General features: G+C 38.5%; 1 protein-coding gene across 1 annotated transcript in view; it reads left to right on the top strand.

Moving 5' to 3' along the window:
* Nucleotides 1-484: 484 nt before the first annotated feature.
* Nucleotides 485-24801, top strand: part of LOC149979117 (teneurin-1-like) — a 53685-nt gene continuing 29368 nt past the window's right edge. Inside the window, exon 1 of the mRNA XM_090192128.1 lies at nucleotides 485-853. The gene's annotated coding sequence lies outside the window, so the exon portion shown is untranslated. The remainder of the gene's footprint in view (nucleotides 854-24801) is intronic.

Below are 24801 nucleotides of genomic sequence, written 5' to 3' on the forward strand. Positions count from 1 at the left end.
GCGCAAACAGATTGCAATTCAAATTAGCCATGATAAGCTAGCAGCCTTGAATACTAACGGCAGAAAGCAGCCAGTTCACAGGCAGGGATTGCGTTCAACTCACCTCCCTATTTGGATCTGTCTACATCCATTATTGGATGTAGACAGATCGTTAATGGTTGTCTACCGTAACAATCTGTTGAAAAAAGTGGCTTGACAATAGCCTACTTATAATAACAACATACACATTAATAATAATAATGATAATAATGCCATGATCATCATCATTATCATTTTAATCATTATTTGGATAATTTTGCAACATTCAAAAACGTATTTTTGTGTAATAATACACAATAATACCATTATAAGGTAGTGAGAACTATCTTTACACTGTTCAGCAATATCTCTTCACCCTGATACTGTCTAAATCCAATTTAACGCGCTTTAAATCTCGGCAGGCATTTACTGAATGTGTTGGATGTTGAAATTATTGGTCACCGGTGCCACACCCCCTTCCTCTCTGTAGCATATGGTATATTCCAGTGATGCTGAGTTGGTGATTGTGTCCAACAGGGAAGATTTGGTTGAAGATGAGCAGTTGAAAGATAACCCTTAGAAAAAAAGCTAGTAACTTTTAATATACGCGTTCCGGCATTACATTTCAAACGCTGTCTTGCAATTCTCTTCGAGACATTCACCGGAGCATCATAGCCTATTCAGCTGAAGCAAGTGGAGCTCAACCATCACCATTGCGTTATTTTCCAAGGATACACGAGGATACAACATATACAAATATCAACAGTCGTATTATTTATCTGAAGTGAAGCTATGACATGGGAATAAGCCTCCGGAATGGTCACATCACGCAAAGGTGAGCCATTTGTGTAGTAGGCTAGCTACTGCTTTCAGATTGTGTGTATCGCAGAATTTCTACGTGGCGCGCAATAGTCTTATCGCTTGTGAATCGTGGTAGCCTCAGGTGCACAAACATTGTGTATCGAGAAACGGGAATGAAGAGTGTAGTGATAGCCGCTTATCAACACACAAGGTGCCGGCCAGGCTATTCTCATTCCGTGGGCCCGTGATGCTAATGTACATTACCTTTATGTTCCTAGCTGGTGATACCAACTCTGAGGAAAGAGACATTCTGTGGTAACCTACCCAAACATGACGATGTTGCTAAAGGCTAAACACCTGACACGTAAACTTTACAGACAGATGGGTCATTGAGTTGACATGTCGGTCACTCACTGGGCACAAATGTGATCTGAACGCCTAGTTTCGATTTACATTTGGTTGTGAATTCAACATGAAATCAACAAAACATGTAATTGGATTTAGATTAAAAATTGGGTGAAATACGAAATTCCCTAACGTTGATGACGTGGTGTCAGTTTAACACGTTGATTCAACGTCATTCAATTGAATTGTTTTGTTTAAATGAGTGGAAACAACGTTGATTCAACCAGTTTTTCCCAGTGGGCAGTGAGCCAGTGCATTAAAATATATTTGGCTACTTGTATACAGTAAGGTTAGGTTATAATGTAGCTCTATTTCTAAATGTAGGCTATCATGGTAAACTTGTGTATCATATGTATTATCAATGGTAGGTAGTAGTATTAGACATTCAGTAGCCTATGTAATGTCTGAGAACGTATCCTTGAGAACCCGCTATCAGTTGATCAGCTCCTCAGGTAAAGATGCAAACAAGTGCATGTAGGCTATGTCAAATGTAATGCCAATGCTCTTGACTTGATGGTATGACCAGAAACAGAATATACAGTATGTTCCAACTGTCAAGGATGAAACAAAATTATTTTATAATAATATCTCAATTCTGTCTATGGCAGGTTGTATAGTTGCTGCAATCTGTTGACAACCTTGTGCAATGTGCAAGACAGACCCATCTTATACTGGCAACACAAATATGTGTTACTCAGGGGTGTCCAGTAATAGCTTACTAACATGGAACCTATGTTTCGTTGAAAACAACTATTACATATTATTACATATTTGTTACCTGCAATTATGATATTAGATATGATATCATAAGGCCACTGCGTATGATCAACACACGGCTTTCATTTACTCTCAGGCACAACCTGAAACACACAGGCTAATATAGTCAGAACAGGGGCAATGTTGCGCTTCCATTACTGCATTTTTGGAAAATGTTAATTATATTAATCTGCATTGAGTAGGCTAGATGAAACTTCTGCAGACTCCAGATGTGTAATGTAAAAGTAATATTCCGTTATGTAGGCCTACCTCATGTACTGTAATGGATATATGATGATATTCTTATCAATTGCTATGAACCTCTCCGATAGATCAATACGAATATATAATCCGAATAAAACACCACTCATAAATCTGAAAACCAGTATTGGACTGAGAAACAGTGTGACAACAGTTACTTTTCTAGATAAAAGGACACAGTCATTTTTGAGAGCCATTGATTAACAAATCTGTACAAGTAGGTCTGAGGGTTATATTTTGGGCTGTCACTAAGGAAGCGCAAGTGTCAAACGCATGTTAGTTTGCAATTTTGTCATGTTAAAACTGTCGCACTGGCATTTTCCAGCCCTAAAGCCAGGTTTGGAAATGTACCTGTCTAACATCAGCTCGCTTGCACTGAGGTGAGAGGGATGGCAATATTTGTAGTGTCTCCTTAAAAACAAGCACAAAAGTGAGGTTCATGCAGTGCTAATGGGAAGTTTGGAGACCCACAAAAAGCCAGTCTTAACGGTAACACCGCTGATAATGGAATGGATTTTGAGAGTGGAAGCTCAGCCTATCCAGCCATGACGCGCAGTGCCCTTGGAAGAGAGATTCCTTGTGCCGGTGAATTTCGTATTTAAAAACATTTTTAAAAACTATTGGTTTCCCCCCATTTCGTTTAATTTGATCAAAAACCAAGCATAGCCTACCATCAAGGCTGTTTTAACTGCATTGCATAGGTGCGTATTTTTATCCTGGCCATTAGCCAAGTAGCCTATGAATGAAGGGTTTTAAAAATATTTGGTTTTTGCCCTCATGCCTTTTAATTATTCATAATTCACTGCATACTTAATTTCGCTTGTTCAAGTAGGCTATCCATCCCCATTTTCAAAGAGTGCCCCTCATCCGCTTACCAAACACACACTCCTCCAAACTATTCAGTACTCCTATACAGCCATATCAACTGCATTTAAAAAAAAATCTGCCTTGCACAACAATACAATTGATAGGGGCTAGTATTTTGTGTAGGTGTGCAAATGTGATGCATAAAGACATTTAGGCCTACATGTGCATACAGTGAGTGCCATGGAACGAGAGAAGCGATTTATGATATCATGCTTCTGACCCCATCCTATTTAGAAATATTGTTGTTGTTTTAAAAAACTGATTGCTTGTTTTCCGTTTCATATCAAGTCCTGTATATGTATTTACTAGGGAGCAGCTCCTCTTCCTGGGGTCTATACACATTAAGGCACTTACATTACACATAAAACAAAAGATAAAACAGTGAATCATATACCATTGTTACACCACTACATATCTACAACACAAAATGTATAATACCACCATACAACAATATTACAATGTACGTGTGTGTAGAGTGCGTGTGCTAGTGTGTGTATGCACGTGTCTGTACTTTTGTGTGTCTCTTCACAGAAAGAACCCCACTGCTCCATAAGGTGTATTTTTATCTGTTTTTTTTTTATCTGATTCTACTGCTTGCATCAGCTACCTGATGTGGAGTAGAGTTCCTGTAGTCATGGCTCTATGTAGTACTGTGCACCTCCCATAGTCTGTTCTGGATTGTGGATTGTGAAGAGACCTCTGGTGGCATGTTGTGTAGGGTATTCATGGGTGTCTGAACTGTGCACTAGTGATGGGAGAAAAAATCCATACAGTTACATATCGGGATATTATTTTTGACAATATATCGTATTGCATCATTTTGACAAAATTGCAATATTGTTTTTGCGCTAGTTGGCTGTACCTGTAGTAAAACCCTAGTATTTTCCCTTCATAGCTTGTTCTCCATCTTCTTTTTAAATTATTTGATTGGAATTGATGACAATGCAAAGATCATCAATAACCTACAGAACTTGAGACCAACACATGCAGTATTAAACCATGGAACGCGTTGATTGGCAACCCACAATAAAAAATATTATAGTATACTATGGTATAAATACTATAGTATTCAATGTAGTTTTTTTGCAGACTTTACTGTAGTATTCACTGTAGTATTTACTAGAGGTCGACTGATTATGATTTTTCAACGCCGATACCGATTATTGGAGGACCAAAAAAGCCAATAACGATTAATCGGCCGATTAAAAAAATAATAATACATGTATTTGTAATAATGACAATTACAACAATACTGAATTAACACTTATTTTAACTTAATATAATACATCAATAAAATCAATTTAGCCTCAAGTAGATAATGAAACATGTTCAATTTGGTTTAAATAATGCAAAAACAAAGTGTTGGAGAAGAACGTAAAAAGTGCAATATGTGCTATGTAAGAAAGCTAACGTTTCAGTTCCTTGCTCAGAACATGATAACATATGAAAACTGGTGGTTCCTTTTAACATGAGTCTTCAATATTCCCAGGTAAGAAGTTTTAGGTTGTAGTTATTATAGGACTATTTCCCTCTATACCATTTGTATTTCATTAACCTTTGACTATTGGATGTTCTTATAGGCATTTTAGTATTGCCAGGGAAACAGTATAGCTTCCGTCCCTCTCCTCGCTCCTCCCTGGGCTTGAAGCAGCAACACAACGACAACAGCCACCACATTGAAGCGTTACCCATGCAGAGCAAGGGAAACAACCACCCCAAGGCTCAGAGCGAGTGAAGTTTGAAAAGCTATTAGCGCGCGCTAACTAGCCAGCCATTTCACTTCGGTCACACCAGCCTCATCTCGGGAGTTGATAGATTTGAAGTCATAAACAGCGCAATGCTTGACGCACAACGAAGAGCTGCTGGCAAAACGCACAAAAGTGCTGTTTGAATGAATGTTTACGCCGCTCAGTCAGATACTTAGATACTTGTATGCTTGTTTGCTCAGTCAGATTATATGCAACACAGGACACGCTAGATAATATCTAGTAATATCATCAACCATGTGTAGTTAACTAGTGATTATAATTGATTGTTTTTTATAAGATAACTTTAATGCTAGCTAGCAACTTACCTTGGTTTACTGCATTTGCGTAACAGGCAGTCTTCTTGTGGAGTGCAACGAGAGAGAGGCAGGTTGTTATTGCGTTGGACTAGTTGGATCCCCCGAGCTGTCATTGAAAATAAGAATGTGTTCTTAACTGACTTGCCTAGTTAAATAAAGATTAAATAAAGGTGTAAAAAAAAAACGGCAAATGGGCGCCCAAAAATACCGATTTCCGATTGTTATGAAAACTTGAAATCGGCCCTAATTAATCGGCCATTCCGATTAATCGATCGACCTCTAGTATTTACTGTAGTATTTACTCTTATCTATAATATAAATACTGTAGTAAAATAAAACGGTAGTATATACTATAGTAATTAATGTTGTGTATTTGCGGATTGAGTATACTGTAGTATTTACTGTAGTGTTTTTGCTGACATTACTGTAGTATTTACTATAGTTTTTTGGTTTTATTATCTTTGACTTAGAAACGCAGTCTTTCTCCTTGAGGAAAACTACTGGGGAAATACTAAAAGAGCACATTTTCCATAACCTGTATGTTGGTAGGACTGGGGTCAGAATGGATAGTTCTGAACTGCTCTTTTCTATAACTTGTAGGGAACACAATATGGTTTGTACTTGGCATGTATGTTTTTCACTTATGGGTTGCACAAATTGGGACATGGGGTAGGGGAATGGACAGGGTATATGGATATTAAATACTGTAGTATTTACTATAGTTAAAAGAGTGTAGTGTTTTTGCAGACTGTAGTGTTTTTGAAAAGATTACTGTAGTATTTACTACAGTGTTATTTTGCTGATAATACTGTAGTATTAATTATAGGATTCTGCACTGTACTACACATGATTGAGGGATACTACAGTGTGTAGTATATTATTCTACAGTATACTACAGTTTACTACAGAATTCTACAGTAAGTACTGTAGTATTTTTTCATATGGGCAGTGAGTGGCCAAGCCCTTGCCACACCTACAACTTGTTTATTCATCAAAACCCAGGTGGGATCGCGCCACTGCCAGATAATGCTCTCATAATTCTGGCTGTGAGAGATTTACCATTGCATCAGGTTTGTTAAAATAGAGCTCTCAGTGTGTTTTGAGAAGTCATGTACACTGAATTCAATTGGTTTACATGGTACACTACCAAGCAGCCATTCCCTATGCCTTATTTCTCACTCAATTCAAATTAAACCACTGGGTTTAGTGGTAGAAAAAATTGAAATGCAAGTTTCTAAATGATTAGGACTTCTAAATAGTTTGCTTATGATATTCTGCATTTATGGCCAAGCACTAGTCAGGATCCAGAATAGGTCTTACAGTTTGTACAGAAACACAGTTTGATTTGTATGATGCTAAACCAATACCTGGCCTGTCCATCTTACGTATCCTAACAATTCATCGCAGTTGGTTACTCATCTGCATAGTCTATCTTTAAACCAGAGGGGCGCTAAAGTAAATGTTTCTGTTTCTAGACCTTCATTTCACAAAGAAACCTTCTGTTATTATGTCATTCCATTACTTTTATTTTAGTATATATTTTCACAGTTCAAGGCCTATAACCTTATGCAAGGGCATTTGCCTGGAAACTTTGCTGACTTGATTGCGTTTCACATTAATCAATGGTGTATTTTAAAACAGTTGTTAGTGACTGAATGCATTGTGTGATACAATAAATGATGTATCTTATAGGTTAGGTCACAGTTTGAAGACTGGAGGATAGTTTGAATCAAATCTTAAATCAGTAAATCAGTTATGCAAATATATTCCATTCCACATCCCACACATAAACTAATGGGAGATGCAGTTTGGTTATTCTTTCATTTAATGTCCAAAGGAAATATGGAAACATATTGTTGCGACATTTGATGTCTGAAGGTGGTGAAAACAAGATCATTAGTATGCATATCTTTCCATTCCTAGATGAATGTTGGCCTGCTCAGTGACCATGCCGAAGCATACCTACTAAATGTATGAGACACAAGACTACTGTATGTGTCATTGTCGAGTATGCCCTGCTGTTTTTGCAGAAAAGTACAAGGTGACACTTTATTTAATGGTCTGGTTTTGAATTCTTAATGCATTATCACATAGTTTTAGAACCATTAAATTAAGTAAATACATATGGCCTGTTGTTCACTGGCCCTTCTAATATCAGGTTAAAACATAGACATGTATTTCCAAACGTCCATATGCATGGGCAAAGGACATACAATCATAAGCAGTTTATAAGAGGAGATGTACCAGGACAAGGAGCAAAGCACTGAGGAATGTTGGTTCCTGGCTGATAGCTGATAGCTGATCTAAGGGCACTGTTGGAGGTGCAGTATTGTTAGTGGCAGTGTTTTTTTAGTGACAGTGTTGGGGGTGGTAATGGTAGTGGTGAATGTTGTGGTGGTGGTGGTAGTGGCAGTGGTGATGCTAGTGAGTTATTCTAGGGAGGGATAACCTTTTAATTAATTACCTTTTAGTTATTTCCTTGAGACCTGCAGCTGTCTGTTTTTCTGCGTTATTGGGGATTATGTGTATATATTTTCAAAATGGTTAAGTTAATTACGTTTATTTTGCCATGTACATGTTTTGGTATCTAAATCATCCTTTATTGTCAATTTATTTTGATCATTTATCAGCATGTGACCCTTATGGAGCCCAAAGAAACCACCTAAAGGCCTAAACGTTTTCAGTTTTCTCATGTCAGATTCTATGGTTGTAATGAGGAATTCAGCATACCACAATCTCCAGTATGCATAATCATCATCATCTTCTTCTTCATGATCAAACAATTATGTCCATTAAACAATCATTAATCCATACGTTCTAGTTGCATTAAGTGTGAACTCTGCCTCTCTCCCATTGGCATTGAAACAATCAATTGTTTTCATGTCTGCCTAACCATAATTGTGTTACTTTGTATTCAACTCGTGATAAAAACATTTATTTGAAGTGAAGTTTTGGATTAACATTTCCCATAGCTCATAGTGTATATTATTTAGGTTTCTCCCCATATCATGTGGTTGTATGAGCAGGTATTTTCCCATGCACCAAGATCCCATTCTGCCAAATGTCAACTGCCTATTTTCTATTCAATTATTTGTCTCCACCTACCCATGCTTGTCTTCTCAAATGATGCCGTTGGCATACAGTACAGTACCCTGTAGTCAAATGGATTGTAGTCTTTACAACAAAGGCAATAATTTCCCCGACCCCCCCATCCTCTGCATAGCCTCCCACTTCAGCAGTGGCTTTCTCACACAACTACTGTATTATGCCTCACATTTTTCCTCATATTTATATTGTACACAGTATTTTGTCCCGATCTTATGTTATAAAATGTCAGTCTTTATAGTCATGTGTCACTCTCCATTTTCTTTTATCAGGAACGTACTGATCATAGACTATACACTGAGTGTACAAAACATTAGGGGCACCTTCCTAATATTGAGATGCAGCCCATTTTGCCCTCAGAACAGCCTCAGTTCGTCAGGGCATGGACTCTACAAGATGTCGAAAGCATCCCACAGCGATGCTGGCCCATTTCGACTCCAATGCTTCCCACAGTTGTGTCAAGTTGGCTGGATGTTCTTTGGGTGGTGGCCTGGCATCTAGTACCATATCCCTTTCAAAGGCACTTAAATATTTTGTCTTGCCCATTCACCCTCTGAATGGCACACACACAATCCATGTCTCAATTGTCTCAAGGCTTAAAAATCATTTTTTAACCTGTCTCCTCCACTTCATCTACACTGATTGAAGTGGATTTAACAAGTGACATCAATAACGGATCATAGCTTTCATCTGGATTCACCTGGTCAGTCTATGTCATGGAAAGAGCAGGTGTTCCTAATATTTTGTACACTCAGTGCAGAACGACTGTTAAAACTTCCATGATATATTAGTTTAATCTCTAAATTGTATTGATATAAATGATGCAGTTAAAAAACTAATAATTTAGAATTTCAGTACACAAGCCCATTGAAATGTCCTGAACCTATAGGCGCAGTACCTGACCACATTCATTTGGCCTCTCACTATCATGGAGAGGTGTATTGGGGCAGTGAGTTGGAAAGGAAGGGACGAACATTTGTGAGTGAAGATGAAATTCTCTCTTGACTGGAGAGGATACAGCCATAAAATGGATATTAGTAATGCACCATAACGCGTATCATGCTGTACAGTAGTGGCACTAAATCTTTGTGGATATACAGTACCTGGCTTGGGCCTGAGCAAGAGCTCTTTCTTCATTCAAGGAGTTGCTCATTGAACCATGATTTACCATGGGTTAACCCTATACTGTACTAGAAAAACGACTGTGTTGAGTACAGCATTGTCAACATGTAGGTTAGAGGTTAAAAGAAAGATCTTGAAGCCAGAGATATCTTTGAGTTATGTGTATGGAATACCCAAAGTCATATTTGTTTGCTCTTGTATAACAGAATGTGTCTGCTGAACTATATTAAGTGGACTCTAGGGAGAAACTTGATCAGCTTTTGTAGAAGTTCTTGAAATGCTAATAGGGAGGAATTACATTTTGCTTGGTGGATATGTGAATCATTGTTGTTGTCTTCTGCATACCTTTCTCTTCCCCATAGAATCTACATTATGTATAAACTGAGACTAATGACGCTAGCATTGAATAAAGCAGAGCTGGTATAAGACATTACGAAGGAAGGTTTGTTTTGAACAACTGAAGATTTCGAAAGTTTACCTCGTGCCACTAGAGACCAACGATCAAAAATAGTGCATCTGCTCTACTGTTGTCTTACAACAAAAGAGCTACAGTAACAACATCTACAAATATTTGACTCACAATCCAACTCAGTGGTTTCTATAAGGATCTATGTTCCTTATCAGAGAGGGATCAGAACGACAGACAAGACAGGATGCTTTCAGCTGATTAGATGGTTCAGAAGAAAGGACAAGGAAGCTCTGCTGTGGAGATTACTCCAGTTAACGACAGCAACACATAGTACCAAGATGAAATAAACAAATGAATGGATGACAAGGAAGAACTAAAGTAGTCTGATGTAGAATAAACAGCTTCAATTGGAATTGGAAGAGCAGTGGAGCTGAATTAAATGCATATATTCAACTACAATAGTTTTCACACTTTGCATGTCAGTGTTATTAGTTTTCGAGCAAAGCAATTATGTTTTTTCAAATGAGTTTTGACTGGTATGTGATTTAGTGTGTTCAGTACATGGCACATACATTCCATGTCTAGCACGGATGATTGGTTTGAAGGACGGGCTTTGGAAGGGCCGGCCCAGCAGAGTGGATGGGAGGCTGGGAGCAGCCAGCTGTGATGCATGGTGGAGACGCACAGTGGAGAGAGAGGCTTGACAGACGTGCCGGTAGGGATAGTGAATAATGTGTTGCATCTAAGGGCTTGTCCATGCGGGAAGGATGGAGCCAAAGTTGAATGTCAAACGGTATACTGTTGAGGGATGACAAAAGCGTGAGTGTCATACAGACATTTGACATTGGAAGATTCTGAGTGACACCTTCTTACACTCAAAATGGATGATTTGCAGCTGCAGCACAATGCAATGAGGACCATGAAAGTGGAAGATATGTCTCATACAATAAATTGTTCCCTGGTGCCTGTCAAAAGTGCACGTGCCTGAGTATAACGCCTCCATTTGATACATGGCTTGGGAATAAAGTGGATGTATGCCTTTATGGGAGTTTTCTATTCATCCTTACAATAAGATGCCATTCTCATAAGAGATCCCTCTACTTTACTTATAACCCTGGTGCCCCAAACTTGGCTTGTAATGTGAGCGAGCATCAAGAAAAACATTAGTTCTGTTGTAATCCATCTTGAGATCCATGTTGCCTGCATTGGTCAATTCATCGAAAAGCTTTTATGTGCAAATGCACATGCACATTGCTCATTTCAGTGGTACCATGCAACCGTGTTTTAATATATGGCGTAACATTGGACTATTTGACCTTATTTCCATAGGGGTTTTTGATAGGTCAATGGTTTTTATTTAAATATTCAAACAGTGTAGTCTAGAGTGATCATCTCCTTTGATATAAACAGCAGTACCACCCACAGACTCTGAACTCTCCAGCTGTTTTCAAATCATAGTTCCAGTGCTTTTAGTTCAAGTCCATTATGTGTCTGTGTCTACTGGCAGTTTGGAGCATAAGCAAAGAGATGACTTGTTGTGTCATTTCCTTGGAACTTCAGGACCAGTAATGGTGGGGAGCACCTTTAAAACCAAGTCGTCCCATTCGTCAAACTGGGAATTAAACCAGCCTATAAAAGGGTTGTACTAGTTCCCATAAACCACCAAGGATTTCTGCGTAGCTAACCATGCATACCAGGCTTATAAGCCTAGTAAACTCTGAATTTCGTCTTGAGCTAGAACTGCCCACACTCTGGGTGGGTTGCCGCATGCTGAAAAGGTTACAGGCTGGTTGCTTCAAGGGCCAAACTGGAGTTGAAAGAAAAACAAAGCAGACACCCCACCACTGTTTTGGTGAAAAGCTGAGGGATGGGGCTGGAGGAATGTACAAGGACTGACCATCTATTATATCAAAATGATGTTTTGAGGCTATACAGTGTTTGTTTACTTTTATGTTGTTTACAAACATTGGACTAAAACAAGCTTATATTTGGGGTTCTGATGGGGTACCAAAGTTGAATGAAACTCATGAGGCATTTCTAAGTTATATTCTTCAAGAATCAATGGGTATAAATCATAAATGTGTACGTCAAAAAATGTATGCGGCAACTGCAGATTTCCCTTTTAACAAATTATACTTTTGGATGTTTGTATAAGGGAGGATATCCCCTGACTTTGAGGCTGCCTACAATAGCTTACAGGGAGCAGCAGATATCAATTGCTGCTACTCAGATTCCAGGAAATATTAGGGTGAGCTCTCATTCACAACAGATAAATGCAACAGACAATTGAGCACGGTTACATGCACACAATAATATATTATATATTAATATAATAGTTCGTTTAAAACATTTATATGCATTGATATTGCAAGAAGAACGATTTCACTAATAAGCCTGTTTACATGGAAACATCTGAAATCAGGCTTCTGATGTGCCTTTCGTTAAATGCAGAAAATCTTAAATCAAACTAAGCGTTCTACCATAGTGACCGTGCTATTTGATTCTGAGTTCGGACATGTAAAGTTGTTATGTGAAAACTGTTTCTAAGACGCACTCACAAAGATGCTTGCACATACACAGATCAAATACACCGATTAAGCTGTTTACATGTCCTAATAATTCTACAGATTGTTCAGAAAACAAGGTGTTTTAATCGGCATATGCTTACTTCGATTAGGACCTTACGCTGATTAAGATAAGCAGAGTAAGGTGTTTACATGACTAATGCCATACTCAGCCATAATCAGTTTAAAATCAAATTATTAGTGTGCATATAAACGTACTTGTTCCGTAAATAGGTACGGTAGACAGCCGGTCGACGAGACTGTTGTATCGCCCATGGTAATCCCCTATAATATTGAATTATCATTGAATTATGTATACTCACCATCAAGCATACCATAGGCTTTCATTTGTGTATTTGTAGTATTTGTCTAATACACTGTATGCTACAGTGCCTTGCGAAAGTATTCGGCTCCCTTGAACTTTGCGACCTTTTGCCACATTTCAGGCTTCAAACATAAAGATATAAAACTGTATTTTTTTGTGAAGAATCAACAACAAGTGGGACACAATCATGAAGTGGAACGACATTTATTGGATATTTCAAATCAAAATCTGAAAAATTGGGCGTGCAAAATTATTCAGCTCCCTTAAGTTAATACTTTGTAGCGCCACCTTTTGCTGCGATTAAAGCTGTAAGTCGCTTGGGGTATGTCTCTATCAGTTTTGCACATCGAGAGACTGAAATGTTTTCACATTCCTCCTTGCAAAACAGCTCGAGCTCAGTGAGGTTGGATGGAGAGCATTTGTGAACAGCAGTTTTCAGTTCTTTCCACAGATTCTCGATTGGATTCAGGTCTGGACTTTGACTTGGCCATTCTAACTCCTGGATAGGTTTATTTTTGAACCATTCCATTGTAGATTTTGCTTTATGTTTTGGATCATTGTCTTGTTGGAAGACAAATCTCCGTCCCAGTCTCAGGTCTTTTGCAGACTCCATCAGGTTTTCTTCCAGAATGGTCCTGTATTTGGCTCCATCCATCTTCCCATCAATTTTAACCATCTTCCCTGTCCCTGCTGAAGAAAAGCAGGCCCAAAACATGATGCTGCCACCACCATGTTTGACAGTGGGGATGGTGTGTTCAGCTGTGTTGCTTTTACGCCAAACATAACGTTTTGCATTGTTGCCAAAAAGTTCAATTTTGGTTTCATCTGACCAGAGCACCTTCTTCCACATGTTTGGTGTGTCTCCCAGGTGGCTTGTGGCAAACTTTAAACGACACTTTTTATGGATATCTTTAAGAAATGGCTTTCTTCTTGCCACTCTTCCATAAAGGCCAGATTTGTGCAATATACGACTGATTGTTGTCCTATGGACAGAGTCTCCCACCTCAGCTGTAGATCTCTGCAGTTCATCCAGAAGGATCATGGGCCTCTTGGCTGCATCTCTGATCAGTCTTCTCCTTGTGTGAGCTGAAAGTTTAGAGGGACGGCCAGGTCTTGGTAGATTTTCAGTGGTCTGATACTCCTTCCATTTCAATATTATCGCTTGCACAGTGCTCCTTGGGATGTTTAAAGCTTGGGAAATATTTTTGTATCCAAATCCAGCTTTAAACTTCTTCACAACAGTATCTCGGACCTGCCTGGTGTGTTCCTTGTTCTTCATGATGCTCTCTGCGCTTTTAACGGACCTCTGAGACTATCACAGTGCAGGTGCATTTATACGGAGACTTGATTACACACAGGTGGATTGTATTTATCATCATTAGTCATTTAGGTCAACATTGGATCATTCAGAGATCCTCACTGAACTTCTGGAGAGAGTTTGCTGCACTGAAAGTAAAGGGGCTGAATAATTTTGCACGCCCAATTTTTAAGTTTTTGATTTGTTAAAAAAGTTTGAAATATCCAATAAAAGTCGTTCCACTTCATGATTGTGTCCCACTTGTTGTTGATTCTTCACAAAAAAATACAGTTTTATATCTTTATGTTTGAAGCCTGAAATGTGGCAAAAGGTCGCACAGTTCAAGGGGGCCGAATACTTTCGCAAGGCACTGTATGTACTGTAGGTACTACCAATACATCTTTGGAGATAATTTGGATTCTCTAAAACTATAAAACTCTCTTCTATGAACAGCCTCTTTTGAGCCCCAGAAACAAACATGTCTCTCTAAAGCAGAGAAATCAATGCCTCCATCACTTAATTTGATAGCCTCATGTAGCTAACAGTGCATTACGTGCTGTGACAACCAAGAGCACTCTTTGAATGTTTACGATCCGTAGGTGTCAAAGCACAAAGGGAAAGTCACAGTGAAACATGCTGCCTATCAGGTCGTCACCTAAAATATTCTGCAAAACTATGAAAGTTGAACCTGCGTTTATGGATTACTTTTTCAGGAGATGCTGCTTGTACTAGATTCTGGAAAGGGTTATTGCATTAGGAGGAGTCACCTTTAATCTGCACATAACAGGGTAGGAAAGAGAGGATTTCAGTGCGTCCCTCGCCTCCTCCATCTCTGGGCCCGCTTCATTAACACTGGTGGTGGGGTGGGGAGAGAGAGTGATCTCTTCACAGTCCACAGGCCTGCCTTGCAGGGCCCTGTGACAAGGTGAAAGATGATGATTGAATACAAGACCCCAGAGTTGTATAAGAGAAAAGGAGGAAGAGGCCACAGTCAAGTGCAATGGGTACCAGCATCCAAAACAGTGCTGTGGGTGTTAGTGTGTCCCTTGTTGTGGACTTCCTTAGGCTACCATTAGATGTTGGCTGTGATTACTTGGGAGACCAGTGCTACAATTGATGCAAGAGAGTAACAGTAACTATATCATTTTTAGAGTCAGAACAAGAAGCAACTGTTGACCATTCAGCAACAAGCTTGTAAAAGTTATTTCCCGAGGTGTGGGTCCTGTTCATCACTCAGAAGGCCATACTATACAATTCCATTTCACCTGTTCACCTACTGTATACAACAGCAATCAAACAGGAGAGGATAATAGTCATATATTTGTATGCCATGAATGTACAATAGTGGGATGTATAGTTTAGTGAGATATATAAAAGCTATTGAGCAAGAGACACTGAGAGTGAAAGAGAGGCCTACATGTTATTGAGCTGTAATCAAATGTTGTTATAGTACATCCAGTCCCCCACTCTGCTCTGCTCCGCAAGCTGTGACATCTCCATGTGAAGAGACAGGTGTCACAAAACAATCCCAGCACTCACTTAATTGGACTCCTGTCTTTCCTGGTGGAATGGACAGAGCAGAGCTGGTGTACTGTATATTACTCACTGTAGTGATGCACCATCTCTATAATTAACTCTTACTGGTCTTCCATACAAAAAATGGATGGACCTGCATAACTGTGTTGTCGAATATTTGACTGTGCGCTGTTAGATGGGTTTCTTACCTTACATATGACCTAGGTTAAAATAACATCTCTATCTCTTAATTCTGTACCTGCTGCTTGAATGAAGCCACATCCACATGCAGAGCTATATTGGTGAGATTATTTTTTAGGTGTACTGTAGGCCAAAAGAGCCCTGCCGGTAACCATAAATATATCAGAATGAACTGGTGGGCCCTTACGGCTCCGCGGACATTTAAGTATGAATTGGCCTTTAGTTAGCGATGGGTCGTGGTGAGGCATTGTTTGATTAGTGTTGTCACATGGTTGAGCTGCAGTAATTGACCAAGTGGGGCTGCTGCTTGCCATTGTATCCAGACACTGCTGAAATATTAATTTGATGTTTTTGCGTCCCTGTGAGCATTGCTGTTGTTTTATAGCCTCAGAGGATTACCACTTAAAAGATATATCTTATTTTCGCTATTTAGATTTTCTGCTATTTATTCATGAGTGCTGTTTTTTCCATAATGAAAAACCATAGAGTATGGGACTACTCTATTCACCTAAAACAAGAAGGAAGCCCGCTGAATATACAATAATACATTCATTTCTATAAGCACAAGTAATATACAGTGAATAAAATTGCAAATATATTCATGGTTTATTATTTAAGCGTATCAATTATTTATGGGAATCCATCTTCTATTTATGTCGCACAAATTTCCAATTTTTGAATAAGCTTACAGTGTATTAATGATTTATGATCATAACTCTTTTATGTTGGAAGAAAAAGAAGAAGAAAACTATTTTGACATTTAAATTAGTGGTGGGGATTTTTCCTCTGGAGGGAAAATTACACATGGCAACCTTGGGCAGGGCATGCCAGAATTGGGTTAACTTACATAAACAATTTCTTTGTGTGTCTGTACATGTGGGTGTGTATGCACACGTGGGTGTGTCTGTACATGTGGGTGTGTATGCACACGTGGGTGTGTGGGCGTGCATGTGTGTTCTTATCCATGTAGTGTGTGTGATGTGCAATAGCTGCAATTGTTATAGTAAATGTGAAGCAGGGAATGGGGTGTACACAGTGGATCTGAGGTGTTTTCTGTCATATACCCCCAATAACTAGTTTGGCAGTAACCCTAGATAGCTGCAGGTGCTGGGGACTCCATGGTACTTAGTGGGAACAGTAAAGCCTTTTATCACTGAGTCTTGTGGATTATCTCTAGTGCTGCTGAAGCAGAATTCCTCTCTAGGAGGCAAGAGAATCCTCTTCCTACCTGTTGACCCTATGTCCCTCAGTGAATGTGTATACCTTAAAAGCACATTCTTGGAAGATGTGGATGCCATACAAGGCTGGGCCACCAACAAAACAATGGAGCAAATGCATCCCATGTAGGTTTGCAAAGGGAGGGTATATTACTTGAAACGTTTGAAGTTTACCAGGAAACTACCAGTATTTTGGTGTCTTTCAAGGGCTTTATGTAATCTCTCACAAGAAGTAAACTACCAGCATTTTGGTGTCTTTCAAGGGCTTTATGTAATCTCTCACAAGACATCTAGTGACCCTTTTGGGTACTTCATATTATCACAGGTGTCTAATTATCTATGGCCATATGTGTGGCTTTATCGCATGTAAAATATAGGAAATACTTAAATAAGATGATTTAGAAATGTAAAATAGAATGACAAAGCAGTTAAACATTAGGCTAAATATAAACCATCAACTTAGTGAATATCATTGGTGTTTAATATTTCAGCAATATCCTTTCTATTTTTTTTACACACTTTATTTATTTTACTATGTCAGAATGTATTTGTTGTCTTTTGCTTTGGTGTCAAGCTGGTGGCAGTTGTGAAAAAAGTAAATAGTTGGAAGAGTTGCTACTATAATAATGCCATTGTTGATTAGATGCTATTTTAATTAGGCAATTTTCTCTTGAACCATATGGTTTATCTACTAGAAACTCATGGACAATATGGACACAGATATCAACAATGTATACTATATATATATATATATATATATATATATATATATATATATATATATATTTTTTTTTACCAAAGTTACTGTTAATTACCTTTCTGTTAATTACCAACATTACAGAAGATTCCAGTAACTTTTGTAAAATACCACTAATTGTGCAAACCTAATCCCATGACATTTTCATGCTACCTATTTTATATTGTGTAGGAAGGAATTACTGTCCTCCATGAACAACATTACCTTTTCTCTTTTGAATCTGTCAACATGATTTTGTTTATCTTATGCCAACAAATCATAAACTATGGAGTAAGGTAAGACAATTACACCAATATAATTAAGATATTTATATCACCATTAATTAAATTACACATCATTAATTAAAATGACTGAAAATCTAACAGGCCTTACGATGTCAAATAGTGTTCTGTTAAATACTGTCATCCTATTTCTCTTTCATTTACAACAAATTAAAACAGAACCTGTTAATGTGTGAGTTGTATTGTTGAATCTAAAACCTAGCCCAATTAATCCTCACACAAATGAATCACAACAGAATAGGAATACATGTTCTGTCAGGTTACAAAACTGTATCACTCAAACATCTCCTAAATACTAATCTACGTGTTCTATAAAAGTAGCTAGCAGACAATACTCTCTATCTCCTTTCTGCTCCTCTATGAGGGAACACAGACTTCATTATGAATTACTGGGTCGTTGCACAAAATGAGTGCCGTTTGGGTCCCTTTGGTATTTTAAATAGAAATTGTGCACCAGTATTGCATTTTAAAAGCCTGTTATAATAAATTAAGTGCCCTTTAATATAGACCACATGGAGAATTCAATCAATCTGATTCTTTCTATGAATATTACGCTAAAGTGCCAAAATTCAGCATTTTGACATGTCCCTCCGTCACTGTGTCACTTCTACGAAGATTTAAACCCACTTAATCCCCACATTTCTCAAGATTTCACCATCATTGTAATGCCCTAGTTATTTTGTTGCTTTGAGAAGGTCATTTCTGAAGATGATTATGTATTTGAATGTGGGTGGTTCGAGCCCTGAATGCTGATTGGCTGAAAGCTGTTGTATATCACAGGTATAAAAAAACCCATGTATTTTTACTGCTCTAATTACACTGGTATCCAGTTTATAATAGCAATAAGGAACCTCAGGGGTTTGTGGGACAGTATATTGCCAATATACCACGGTTAAGGGCAGTATCCAGGCACTCCGAGTTGCATCATGCGTAAGAACAACCATTAGCCATGGTATATTGGACATATACCACACCCCCTCTGGCCTTATTGCTTTATTTTATGTGATTAGTGATTCATTTGTCTGTCCTTCATTTTAAGGTCAACCCTTTTACGTGAACTGAACTCTTTTTTCAATAAGGTGAAACTATTCCTTTTTAAATATATTTTTTTGCCAAAGAAACATTGAAAATCTAATAGTCAAATCATAGAGTAAAAGCAGGTTCTACTCTTTTTGGCCATTTTCTGGTGTTTTGTGGTGGAAAACTGAGCGGGTCGAGCAAAACACATCAACCCTGTTACCCATATATAGACAGGCTAGAAATGTTTTAACCTCTTAAATGTTAAATCCCCTATTTAGGGGAACTTCCTTTTAATTTAATTGTTTTATCACGACATATCAGGGTAATTCACTTGTAAATCTACATCTGTTAGGCCAAATCGCTTCACTGCAGTTCTGCCGCTTCCCTGCTTCAATTCAGTTGACCTCAAATTACTCTGGGGCATCAGGTTACATATCCACAGCCATTGGAGGCTCGGGAGTACCGCCTTAACGCTCATTCGCTGATTGGACTGTCCATCAATTTGTGGAGGAACGGTACATCTCAGGCACACAAGCTGCATAATGCTGCAAAGCTGAGAGTCTCACATCGTTCTATGACAAACACACATCGATTTATATCAAATTTAATAAAAAAACAACTCAAACACAATTTGAAGATGTGAAACAAAACCATTTTGTGTTCATCACAGAGGGACAAATGTTATATTAGACGAAAGCTGAGATCGTGACGAATCAGTAAATTTGTGAGCCAACACAAGTTCACAGATTTTTCCTGACCACTAGTTATATAAAACATTATTACAGTAATAAGGCAGCTGAAATCTTATAGCATGTCAACTGTAAAATGTATTGTGAGTATATGTAGATTATCAACAAAAAATGCCAAGCCCTATTCCCCCTTTTTTTCAACGGTAGGATATTCATAGCATATACAATTTCAAAATGAAATTTACGATATTCTATTTTTCATACTATTTACTATAGCAGTGCATACTAGTGCAAAATGTACATATAAATCATAGATAAATAACATATTCCCCCAAAAAAGTATAAGGTATTACTAGTTACTGTTCATGGCCCTCTCATGAAGATATGTTTTATACGGCCATCCACTTAACATTAACATTCAACAGGTTACACTATTACAGGTTACACATATTACACTAGCTGTTATTAGCAGAGAGGTTTGGAGGTCTCTTTTCTTATTGGTCTATTAACCAATTTACCACATGGTGATGTCATCAGGCAGAAATTTCAGGCAGTCTTTTCAAACAGCTTTTACACTAAAAGGGCATTATCACAATGTTCACAATTTCACAGTATTATTCCAACCTTATAGTGTGGAAGAATACATAAAAGACAGGGAATTACGTTTTTGACTGCACTGGGCCTTTAATTAACAACATATATATATTTTTGTGAAGCTTGCATTCAATTGCCTCTTCCTGTTGCACACAACAAGCTTCCATTCCCCCGTCATATGGGGATTTATGGCTGATTTAAGAAGAAATAATCAACCCTGTTACTTTATTTAGCAATTATAGGCACTTACTATAGTCATTTTTATTCATCCTCTTCAGATCGTAAAACATGTTTTTTATGAAGTTGAGCTCTTTATGACAGAATGTTAAAATTGGGTGAAATCAAACATTACTCTTCTCAAAAGGCACCGAATTGGTGGAACGACCCTACTGTATGACTTGAGCTTAATTTCCCTTTAAATGATGCAGAGGACAGTGGCCTATTCCTTATTTTAATATGTTGTTTCTTGGTGGTTTTAGAGGCCATTATTAGGCAACTAGGAACAGTGAGAAGATAGTAGTAGGTAGTGTGTGGTACTGTAAGAGCTGGTCAGTTTTGCTTCATGTGTTTAACTGAGACTGTCAACTGAGACTGTCATTTGGGGCGGCAGGTAGCCTTGTGGTTAGAGTGTTGGGCCAGTAACCAAAAGGTTGCTGGATTGAATCCCCAAACTGACAAGGTAAAAATCTGTCGTTCTGCCCTGAACAAGGCCGTTAACCCACTGTTCCCTGGTAGGCCATCATTGAAATAAGAATTTGTTCTTAACTGACTTGCCTAGTTAAATAAAGGTACATTTGTTGAGTGCATCTACTGCCTTCAGTTCACTCTCTATCAGTAATGGATTTCTGACTGGATCTCACATTAAAATCAATAGGAATTGTTCTCACCAAACTATCAGATCCAGTTATTTATTTCCAACCAGTACCTGGTGTCAGCCGTGAATACACATAGGGACATTGACAAGATACACAACCTGCTACAGTGTTGGAATAATTAGCTTCTTCTGAAAGGAGGCAGTGATGTGTGGCGAGCTGTGGATCTTACTGGCATCTCCTCTGGGAGACTGTTGGCTGTATTTCAACTCTATTACCATTAAAGTTATTCTATCATGTATACGTTTTCTCTAAATCATCTTTTAATGAGGTGGGGTGTTGTTTTGCTGTGCCTCATGGAGAACACCATCATTAGATGGACATATGAATACAATAATGTCGACCAGGGATGGGCAACTCCAGTCCTCAGGGGCCTGATTGGTGTCACACTTTTGCCTCAGCCCCAGCTAACACACCTGAGTCCAATAAGCAACTAATCATAATCTTCATTTTAGAATGCAATTAGTTTAGTCAGCTGTGTTTGCTAGGGATACAGAAAAAATGTGACACTTACTTCGACCCCCGAGGACTGGAGTTGCCCATCCCTGATGACAACATTTTGGGACAACTATGTTGTAAGTCATGGGGCTGGAAACTACCTTTAACAGGCTAAACGTTTTGTATAACTTGTTGTTTATTAATGTTATTAAATTGTATAAAATACACTAACCCCTAGTTATTATATGTATACTTCTGGAATTCATAAGCATTTTTGTATTGGTTATTATTGTGTTGTTTCCATGAACAAATGGGAAACAGGAGATATGTTGATGTAATTGTGGGGTGATCCCACTACAAAACCAATGCTCTCCGTGGGACTTGTAGTAGGCCTATATCCTAGGTTTATTTTCAGTAAAAATCAAGAGTACCAATGTGAATTTAAATGTGATTTTCCTCAGGTGCATACCTCCAGCACACTGCATGGGTGTTATATGATGTTCCTGGCAGATTTTACATAATTGCGCTCAGTGGTCACCAATGAGGTGGGTAATTCTCTTTAATCATCATTGATTATTGTAGATCCCTAAGTGACAGCCCATGTTATTTTGGGTCTGTTTAAAATAGACAAATAAATAGCTAAACAACAGAGTGAGTTTGAGAGAATCTGTCATATTGCTCCTTGTAATGTTGGCACTTTACTAGAGGCTGAGGCTGAAAACTACTTTGATGTGCACTGTTAAGAGAAGATTAAAGACTTTGAATTATGGTAATGATTCAGTGGCCTGTAGGTTCTTTACCGTGTGTCCAAAATCATTGGGAAAAAACTTTGATCATCCGGGCTAACAAGGGAAGGTTTCCCTCTTTGGAACACGCTGTCAGTGAGTAGTAATTGGTTTTGTGGAAGGCAGTCACGGACCTATAGGTATGCTATAGCATTCTTGGGGAGGCAGTGATGTTGCTGTTGCTGTTATCCAAAGAGGGGTGTGTACTGTAAGTCAAGAACACTGGCAAGCATTATGAAGGTATTTGACAGTCTCGCTTTTGGGGTCATGTGAACAGAACAGGTTTGCTTTATAATGAATAATCCAACATGTCTTCCTGAAACTCCACCTAGAACACATCATCCAATCAATCAAGGAATGAGAGCAAAACATGATTTGGAGTATGTTGTTAATATCACATAGTATTACTGCCTACTCACACTCAATGTAGACCATGTCAGCCAAGTGGAACTAAGCTATTTAGCATCATTGTGCTTCTGTATCACATGGCTTTTGTAATATTTGTCTTGACACATGTCAGAAATGATATGTATTCCATAACATGCAAAACGAGACATCAAATTAAAAACAGAAAACTCATGCTTTAAAATATATTCATGTCAGTGTAGATAAATCACCACAGACAGATGACATGGTGCATCATAGAGAACTGAGCCAACCTGGGGCTATCTATTAAAAAACGTTCAAATGTTCAAAGATTCCTCTTTCATTTTTAGTGAAGGGCAGGCTTTCAGGTCTCATATCAAAGAGAAACATCAAGCCACCAAATGGGCTTGACGCAGAGGGGCCAGCATGAGCAGATCTACACAACCTGTGAACCCAGAGGGAGAGTATTATGAAAAAGAGACAGGAAAGAGAGGAACCACAACATTCCTTGTTAGGACATGGCTTGGCCAGTCTACATTTGTAAATAACACCGCCTCTGTAGAGTGTGTAATGCTCCTAATATAATGTAATCTAATGGGTTGACCTTATAGTTGCAATTAGAGTATTTATGGGAACACTGAAACCACAGCTGTTTATTTCATCACTTTGATTCTGAAATGCAAAATAGTGAACTAATTGGAGAAATAGATAGCTACCAGGCAGCATTTTGGTAAAGTTGGCATTATAACACTGAGCCAAAGGAAATACACAATGCCTAAGGAAATACTTGCAAATATTTTGAACCAGAGAAAAATGTATAAGTAAAAATGTGAGTATTTGTTTCAAAACCTAGATGATGTTGTGCGTTATTTGAATAGTCCCAAAATGTGATAACATACTATGCCTTCTTGACAGATTTGTTTAAAATGTGAGTACCACTTTCTAACAGCAAGCATGGAAAACAATATACAGGTAGTTGACATTTCCTCTCCTCATTCCCAGAGGCTATGTTTTGCTCTCTGGCCCCACTGTCATATCTTTTGCATGATATTACATACAAATTCTACTCCTTGTTGCAAGTTAAAAAGATTAATGTTGAGGCACTTGCTCTTCAGCACCATGGAAAATTGCCAAGAGCAAAGAGGTATTCTTAGTTGACCCCGAGCTTGGCTTTTACATTTACTGTTATTTACTGCTTCAGTGTCTGTGTGTGCATGTGTGCGAATGCACGTACAGTGGGGCAAAAAAGTATTTAGTCAGCCACCAATTGTGCAAGTTCTCCCACTTAAAAATATGAGAGAGGCCTGTAATTTTCATCAACTATGACAGACAAAATGAGATAAAAAAAAGTTTATCTCAATACTTTGTTATATACCCTTTGTTGGCAATGACAGAGGTCAAACGTTTTCTGTAAGTCTTCACAAGGTTTTCACACACTGTTGCTGGTATTTTGGCACATTCCTCCATGCAGATCTCCTCTAGATCAGTGATGTTTTGGGGCTGTTGCTGGGCAACACGGACTTTCAACTCCCTCCAAAGATTTTCTATGGGGTTGAGATCTGGAGACTGGCTAGGCCACTCCAGGACCTTGAAATGCTTCTTACGAAGCCACTCCTTCGTTGCCCGGGCGGTGTGTTTGGGATCATTGTCATGCTGAAAGACCCAGCCACATTTCATCTTCAATGCCCTTGCTGATGGAAGGAAGTTTTCACTCAAAATCTCACGATACATGGCCCCATTCATTCTTTCCTTTACACGGATCAGTCGTCCTGGTCCCTTTGCAGAAAAACAGCCCCAAAGCATGATGTTTCCACCCCCATGCTTCACAGTAGGTATGGTGTTCTTTGGATGCAACTCAGTATTCTTTGTCCTCCAAACACGACGAGTTGAGTTTTTACCAAAAAGTTCTATTTTGGTTTCATCTGACCATATGACATTCTCCCAATCTTCTTCTGGATCATTCAAATGCTCTCTAGCAACTTCAGACGGGCCTGGACATGTATTAAATATTCACTCCATGTACATGCTTCTCGTCTCCAGCGTCGATCCTCACAGAATGCTGACACGTCTA

This window comes from Oncorhynchus mykiss, chromosome 12 (assembly GCF_057628025.1).
Source record: "Oncorhynchus mykiss isolate SJ-2025 chromosome 12, ASM5762802v1, whole genome shotgun sequence".
Taxonomy (NCBI): Eukaryota; Metazoa; Chordata; class Actinopteri; order Salmoniformes; family Salmonidae; genus Oncorhynchus; species Oncorhynchus mykiss.